The sequence below is a fragment of the Lutjanus erythropterus genome, unplaced genomic scaffold (assembly GCF_056507025.1).
Source record: "Lutjanus erythropterus isolate fLutEry1 unplaced genomic scaffold, fLutEry1.hap2 Scaffold_155, whole genome shotgun sequence".
Taxonomy (NCBI): Eukaryota; Metazoa; Chordata; class Actinopteri; order Lutjaniformes; family Lutjanidae; genus Lutjanus; species Lutjanus erythropterus.
Genome location: NW_028146632.1, coordinates 1729458 through 1738303, shown reverse-complemented (window position 1 = coordinate 1738303; position 8846 = coordinate 1729458). Strand labels below are relative to the sequence as shown.

At 44.2% G+C, this 8846-nt stretch overlaps 1 pseudogene; it reads left to right on the top strand.

Annotated features, from left to right (window-relative positions):
* Positions 1-4074: 4074 nt before the first annotated feature.
* LOC146304375 (uncharacterized) lies at positions 4075-5516 on the top strand (annotated as a pseudogene).
* The last annotated feature ends 3330 nt before the right edge of the window (positions 5517-8846 follow it).

Below are 8846 nucleotides of genomic sequence, written 5' to 3'. Positions count from 1 at the left end.
AGGGAAGTCCTTTTGTCTCCCTCACATCCAATTGGCAAAATAAAAGATTACTTTTATAGAGTGGAGTTCCAACAACGTGGATCCCCTCATATCCATTGTTTGATTTGGGTCCAGGATGCCCCACAAATTGATAGGGATTCAGATGAAGAAGTCATTGAGTTTATTGATAAATACATAACTTGTGAGTTACCATCAGAAGATGACACATTATTGGACATTGTGTCATCAGTACAACAACGTTCAAAGCAACATTCAAAAACTTGTAAAAAGAAAAAGACTGTTTGTCGCTTCAATTTTCCCAGGCCAGTATCGACTCGAACATTTATTTGTCGCAGTAAAAGTGAAGATGAGTGTGACAAAATGTGTAAGTGTCCGGTGGAGAACGGCAAAAAGTTGTCGTCATGCGCGTGTAATAAGAAAGAGGAGGAAAAGAGTAGTAAGATGAAAAAAGAGCAAGCAAGTTTCATCTTGACTGCAATCAAGACGGCGCTTTCAGATGAAACGGCTAGCTATGACAGTGTGGAACACTTGTTTAAAAGTTTAGGGATAAGTCAGTCAAGTTTTGAGGCAGCTTATCAGCGTTTTTCTAGGAAGACAGAAGTTGTGTTGAAAAGGCAGGTTAATGAGGTTTGGATCAACCAGTATAGCAAGCCGTTGTTGAAGTGCTGGAATGCCAATATGGATACCCAGTATGTAGTTTATGCTTGTGCGTGTGTAGTGTATATTATTTCTTATATATCTAAAGCCGAGAAGGAAATGGGACTGTTGTTAGGGAATGCACAGAGAGAGGCTTCTAAAGAGGGGAATGTTAGTGCAAAAGAGGCAATGAAGAAGTTAGGAAGTGTATATTTACACAATAGAGATGTTTGTGCACAAGAGGCGGTTTATAGATTGACGAATATGCATCTAAAAGAGTGTTCTCGGAAAGTTGTGTTTGTGCCAACTGGCGATAATGTAGTTAAGATGAGTTTACCTTTGAGTGTTTTGAGGCACAAAGCGTCATCCCAGAAACTCACTACAGAGGACATGTGGATGACTAGTTTAGTTGACCGTTATAAGAATAGGCCAGATGACCGCGTTTTTAATGACATGTGTTTAGCAACTTTTGCATCAGAGTATCGTATTTTGGGTAAAAGTGAAAAGTCTGATAATAGGATAAAGTTGAAAAATGACTTGGGCTTTGTGTTGAAAAGAACACGTAGTCAGCCTGCAGTTGTTCGGTATGCGCAATTTTCTTTGACAAAGAATCCTGAATTATTTCATCAGAGTAGTCTGCAGTTGTTCTTTCCCTATCGTGTAGATGTGCAGCTAAAACCTCCAAGCTTTGAGTCATTTGAACAGTTTTATAAGAATGGTCAGGTGAGGCTTAGTGATGGTTTGGTATGTTCGGTTAGGTCAGTTGTTGAGAGCAATAGGCAGAAGTTTGAAATAGGTGCAGATGAGTTGGATGATATCCAAAATTCAGTTGATAGTAATGGTGTAATTGAAGATGCTTGGTGTGAGTTGTGCCCGGAGCAGGAACGGGAACGTTTAGAGTGTGTAGAAGAGCTCAAAGGGAAAGAACAGATAGTGGAGGAACAGGTAGACATTATTCCAGATTTAGCAGCTACTAGTAAACAAATGGCACATTTGGAAAAAAATGATAATATCTTGTGCAGAAGTGATGGTTTGGCATTGATCAGGTCTCTGAATGATGTACAGATGTCTGTTTTTTATCAGATTAGACAGTGATGTTTAGAGAAGGTAATGGGGAAAAATCCAACCCCATTACATGTTTTCATTACAGGTGGTGCAGGGACAGGAAAGAGCCATTTGATAAGAGCTGTTCAGTATGAGGCAGTTAGATTGTTGTCAACAGTTTGTCGTCATCCTGATGATATTTGTGTGTTGTTAACTGCTCCTACAGGGATTGCTGCATATAATTTGCATGCAACAACAATTCATAATGCATTTAGCATTGGTAAAGATATTCGCTTACCTTACACACCTTTGGGTGAGGAAAAGCTGAATTCTTTACGTGCTAAATATAGTAATCTGCAAATTTTAATAATTGATTAAATATCTATGGTTGACCACAATCTGTTGGCATACGTTCATGGTAGATTGAGACAGATTAAACAGACTGGTGACTTTTCCCCATTTGGGAATGTGAGTGTAGTTGCTGTAGGAGATTTTTTCCAGTTGCCTCCAGTTAGAGGGAACCCCTGTATGTAGATAGTCTTGGTGTTAACTTGTTTACTAGTCTGTTTAAGGTTGTAGAATTGAAGGACATAGTCAGGCAAAAGGATAATGTGTTTGCGGAGTTGTTAAATAGGATTTGAACTCATCCAAAGGGGACCCCGATGTTAGATAGCGACATAGAAATACTGAAGAGTTGTGAAACGGGTGAAGTCAGCTCAGCTTTACACATATTTGCAGCAAATCGACAAGTAAATGAGCACGATGATGAGCAGTTGTTAGGGTTAGGGTTAGGGTTAGGGTATAGGTATAATAACCACGATGGGACTTTTTCCCCATCCTCTACCGTAAGAGTTAGAGCCTCAAGATTGCGGCTACCCACCCCATTTTCATGTACCCGGAGTCCAACGGTGGCACCCCCGTCCCTCTACGACAAACTTTGAAAAAGTTGTGATGGTTTTTTGTGTCTAAGTCTGGCCCCATAGGTCCTAGTACCTTGGGATTAATTTGAGGGGACAGGGGGACAAAAAGTCCCATCCTCCAAGAAGTGAGTTAGAAGCTCGGGACGGCGGCTACCCCCCCCCCATTTTCGGGTACCCTGAGTCCAACGGTACCACCCCCGTGTCTCTACAACTTAAAACGGCCAAGATGGGTCGATGGGACAAAAGTCCCATCCTCAACCGAGCCAGATAGAGACATGGGACCAAGTCCTACCCCCCCATTTGTGCCTACCCTGAGTCCAACGGTACCTTTGTTGAGTCTCTACGACGTACGGTTCTCGAGTTATGGCCAAAATAAAATTCCCCATTCAAGTCAATGGGAGGAGTGAAAATTTCACTAAGTGTCACAGGCCAAAAATGTCTTCCAGAAACTGGTTAGGAGTATGTTTCAGGCCATTCTGAGTCGACTGGACATGCTCTATGGGTACTTTTTTGGACATTGTACAGCATATAACTCCTAAGTCTTATCAGATAGAGACATGGGTCCTTCACCTACCCCACATTTGTGCCTACCCTGAGTCCAACGGTACCACTCCTGAGTCTGTAGGACTTACCGTTCAAAAGTTGTTGCACAACATGTGAGATAGAGACCTGGGACCATCACCTGCCCCCCCATTTGTGCCTACCCTGAGTCCAATGCTACCACCCTTGAGTCTGTAGGACCTACCGTTCAAAAGTTGTTGCACAACAGTCATCACATCACTTTGAACATGTTACAGACAGGTTCAGCCTGTCCCCAAACGCCCCCAGAAAAAATCTCAAGTCCCTACGTCCAACCGTTCCCGAGTTATTAAATTAAATAGTTGCGGATTGAGTCAATTAGCATTTTTTCGCTATAACTCGGGAACCGTGCATTCTAGAGACTCGCCAGTGGGTGGCGTGTACCCTAATTCGACCATGCTGAACAAGCCAGTCTTGGTCCCGTGTCTCTACGACCTACGGTTCCCGAGATACAGCAAAAAAAAAATTCACAAATTTCGCGCACTTCCCGACGTCGCACGGCCTCGGGATTGGTACCGTTGGAAAGCCCGCCCTCGATAATGGGGGGGTAGGAGTTGGTTCCAAGTCTCTAACACGTCCAGAACAAAAGTTATTTGAAGAAATGTAAACCGACACGCCCACTTTTTCAGCGCAAAGCATCATGGGTATCAAAAATACAGGTTTTTCCTTAATAACTCCACTCAGGAACGTCCGATCTTCATAAAAAGTACATTCCTGGAATCCTGGCGACCTGCCAGTTCCGATGATGTGCATATTGAAAAATTTTTTTTCGGCACCCTGATAGAGGTTGATAGGTAGGTCAGGCAAGTCCCAAATTGTAAAATCATTAAATTTTCAGTTGTAGGTTGGTTTTTTTGGTTGGTTTGGGATTGTGATCACTTTGGGAAAGAGAGAAATGGCCTGTACGAGCTTCTTGGAAGATGTGGGGGTGGACAACACAATAAATGTGTTGAGTGCTGTTGGCGAATTCCTCGACATAGAGGAGTTTTTGAAGGGCAATGTCAGCATCGCCATTCATTCCATGACCGTCCCTGAAGCCTCCTCCGTCTTTGACTTCACTTACGATATTGACGGAATCGTATTTGAATTCCACAGGCTCACGGTCCTCCAAAGTGGCCTTCATTACCCGTTTTTCCCCAAATTGTCCACCCTTAACCTTTCCCCCACTACCACTTCATTAAAAAACATGTTGACCTATCTAGGTTCAGCAATGATGGCCTGCTTGCCCTCCGCAATTGCTTAGGGCATACCCTCAGCTACGTGGATGGTGGGTACCATCTTCTGATGACTGTCCTGCCGGCCAGCCAGAAGAGGCCTGACACCAGGCTCCTGCGCAAAGACCTGTACAGCGTCCTTGCAACTGAGCTCCTTAATGATGTGGGCGACAACTTCCGTCAGTTGCTCAGAGAGTTGTCTCCGCAGGACAAGTGTCGTCCCACCATTAAGAAGCAGACAACTGTCGACACCTCGCGCTTCCATGTCTTGAGGAGGAATGCACAGTTTATCATTTCCCCCCTTGACAAAGCCGTAGAGAAGTCGAATGCCTGTCCTTCCTCAAAGTTGTCCTCTTCCTGAACCAGTTTGGCCAGAAAGATGTCGAGGAACTGGACATCACTGACATCGTGGACCCCACCAACATCCGGTCTGTCTCCGTGCACTTTGCCTGTAACATTGTGCCCAAGGACCCTGAAGTTAACATTCTGTTCTCCAGAAGTGGGCTGGAGGACCTTGTTGGATTCAAGGGCACACTGTTCACTGCACTGGGCATGCACGAGGCAGTAAATTTCCAGAGCAATCTGGACAATGCAAAGATGGACGTTAAACGTGAACTGCTGGACTGCCTGTCCCCGTACGGCAAGCTCACGTTCGTCCAATTCTACGTGGACTCCCCACACGCCCACGTCCAGATGCCTTTTAAGCATCCTGTGAGTGGTGCAATCTTTACCTGTGGCCTCTCCCACCCCAAGTTCCACACGTCCCTCCTGTCCCGAGCGGGGAACTACATCCGGCACATGCGTGACCTCCATGACAGGATGGCAGGTCAGCTGCAGTGCCAGATAGAGCAAGTTGTGCGCTTCCAAGGCCAGGTCATGTGTAACATGAATCCGTCCGAGCACTTCCAAGTTGATAAGCTTCCTTGTGCCCTTCAAGGACAACTCAGGTGTCGGCGTGCTGTCTGTAATTCGCGACGTACTTCATTTCCTCGTGCAAGACCTGGCAAAAGTGTACAGCGCCAATGTCGGCGTCGCACGGTTTAATGCCGCATGGAAGACCTTCCAGTACGAGCTGGCACTGGAAGAGATCATCTATGGCCGTCCCCTCTCCCCGCTCGACTAGGGTTAGGGTTAGGGTAGGGTTGGGTTAGAGTGCATATTCCTACTCGAATTGGTAGCGCGGGCCTAAAAGCCAATGGTCCCCACTATGGAGAAAAAAAAGGAAGATGGAAAAAAGAGGGGGGAGAAGAAATAAGGGTAATAATGCAGGTGGTGCGGCAGGAAGAGATCGGGCCTAGTCTGGGGGGCCCGGGATCGGGGCCCAACCATGGCAGGAAGACAAACTTTCATCCACCTCCCTCCGATATCGCCAGTCCGCAACCCCCCAACGGGCCAGCGCATTTTGTGTCAGACACTCCGGCCTGTCTGGCACCTGAAGGCATCGATCTCACCGTCGCCACGGTCGTTGTGACGGAGAGCCAGCTCTCCGGCCCCACTTATTCCTAGGCATCCATGTCACCTTAGACATTTTGAAATGTTTGTGTTTTTTACTTGTTCTTGATGATTCTCTATACAACCATAATTATTCACTACCTCATGTTTGTGTTAAATACCTCTGTTATATTTTAAAATGTGTCAATTTGTTCATGTTCATTTCTGTGTTAAACAGAAAAGTCGTGCAATGTTCTCAACAAACCTGTGTTTTAGTAGTGTAGGATTTAGATGGTATTTTTTTAATGTGTGTATTTTATTCATGTTCATTTTTGTAGGTTCTTAAAAACAAAATTCGTGCAATGTTCTCAATAAACCTGTGTTTTAGTAGTGTAGGATTTAGATGGTATTTTTTTAATGTGTGTATTTTATTCATGTTCATTTTTGTAGGTTCTTAAAAACAAAATTCGTGCAATGTTCTTAATCAGTATTTTAGTAGTGTAAGGGTTAGATAATATGTTAATAATGTGTGAATTTATTAATGTTTATTTTGTATGTGTGTCCTATTTGTTCACTACCTCTCTTTTATATTTGTTCATCTGAAAATTTATTGGTGTGTTTCTGTGTTCTTTTTTACAAAGTAAAAGACAAAATAGTTTCGTTCAACAAGTACTGTGTTTGTCCTCTCTTCAGCCTTCGCATCACACCAATTTATCAGAGAACACACATCTTCCACAGTTGTATCTATGGGGTATGCATACGATAGATATAAATCAATAGATGTAATTCTGGAAGCCATACAAGTCAATGGGAGTAGTGGAAAGTTGACAAAGTAAAACCCTAAAGTTGGGCTAACTCGAATAACTCCTGATTTAGAGGAGATACAGTGATGGGACCACGACCAACCTCCCCATTTGTGGGGGTCCTGGATCCAACGGTGCCACCCCCGAGTCTCCACCACATACGGTTCGAGAGTTACGGGCATGTTCGGGAAATGTATCTATGGGTGGTGCGTAAAATAGATACAAATCTGCACTTCCATAGATACGATTCTGGATGCCAGTTAACTCCTGACTTAAAGGAGATACGGCGACGGGACCGCGACCTACACCCCCATTTTTTGGGGTCCTGAATCCAACGGTACCACCGCCGAGTCTCTAGGACTCACCGTTCAAAAGTTGTTGCCAAACATGTGAGATAGAGACACGGGACCCTGACCTACCCCCCCATTTGTGGGGGTCCCTGATCCAACGGTCCCACCCCCGAGTCTCTACGCCAAAGACGGTACACAGAGGCGGGACTAGGAACACGGGACCCGCATCGAGTGAGAGCCCGTGTCTTGAACTGTCGGTCGAGCCTGGTCCCACGTCTGTAGGTGTTTCCTGGGGGAAGTTATAATGAAAATTCCAACTTCAGCAATTGCATCTAATTCAATGCAAAAACATATAGATACAAATCTGAACTCAATAGATACAATCTTGCACTACATACAAGTGAATGGGAGTTGAGACTTAGTGAAAATTTGCCACAGCCGAAAAATGTTCTGCAGAAAGTGGTTTAGAACACGTTTCAGAGCATTCTGAGTTGATCTGACATGGTCCCGATGTGTACTTTTTTGGGCACTCTATGGCCTGTAACTCATGAACCAAAAGAGGTAGAGCCACGGGACTGTGACCTACCCCCCCATTTGTGTGTGTTCTAAACGCAGCGTACCCCCCTGGAGTTTGTAGTACCTATAGTTCCAGAGTTAGGCAAGAAAGACAGGTAGAGATACAACAGATAGTGTGTTTTCATCTGCATCGCCTGTATTATGAAATATGTCCCAGCCTAACCTCCTTACCCTAACCTTTTGACACAAACTTGGTCCGATCACAAATTCGAGCACAGCGTCGGAAAGCCCTCGCTCCGTAGACCCCAGAAATGTCAACGCCTCCTCGATATGTTGTTCTTTTAAGGAGATATGACCATTTATCTAATTTTGGAATCTGGAATCTGGAATCAGGAATCTGAAATCTGGAATAATACGCCACCTGGCTTATTTTCACGGTATTGCAACAAAAATTGACATCCTCCGATTTTGAAGGTAAGTAGATGCCTGCGATCAGAAAAATCGTCCGATCGCAACAGTGACGTCCATAATTGAGTAGCACCCATATTTCAGTTTTTTCACTCGAGGTTAGGTGAGGTTCCTCAAATTCTATCGTCGAGCTGATCATTTCTGTCCTACTCCCGTCACTCTACGACCTTCCAGGACGAAGTTGGCCAGCCCTAATTTAAGATGTGTCCTGAATACATCCAGGTAGATGCTCAGGATTTTATAAATGATAAAAAATCAGGTAAGCTTGAATTAATTAAAGGGCATCATGCCAAGGCACCGAACACGTGTTTGTCCGAGCAGTTGTTGTTGGGGAAGGATGCGTGTGTCATGTTGTGTAAAAATGTAGACGTAAGCGATGGTCTGGTTAATGGTGTTTGTGGTACTGTCACGCACATAGTTAGTTCAGAGAGTAGTAAGTTTCCTCTCAAAGTCTTTGTTAAATTTGATGATGATCGTGTTGGTGCACAGAGGAGAAAACGATCTGCAAGTGTTTCAGTAGATTTAGCTAGTTCAACCGGTATTGATCCAGAAGAAGAAAAGGCCACAAACAAAGGTGGATTGCGACGGTAGTTTCCTCTTAAATTAGCTTGGGCTTTAACCGTTCACAAAGTACAAGGTCTCACTGTAGATAAGGCTGTGGTGTCTTTGAAGAAGATCTTTGCACCTGGTCAGGCGTATGTGGCCTTAAGTCGTGTTAGAAGTTTGGCAGGGTTGATTATAGAGGATTTTGAGGAGAAGACTTTGTACTGTAAAGATGGCATTAAGGATGCAATTGAAAACATGCCTCCCTTCTTGGTTGAAAATATTACAAGGCACAACATCAACACACATACCTTTAATGTCTTCTTGATGAATGTGCAAAATTTAAATCGACATCTAGCAGATTTGGTGGCATGTACACAGCATTTGCAGCTTAACTGTATT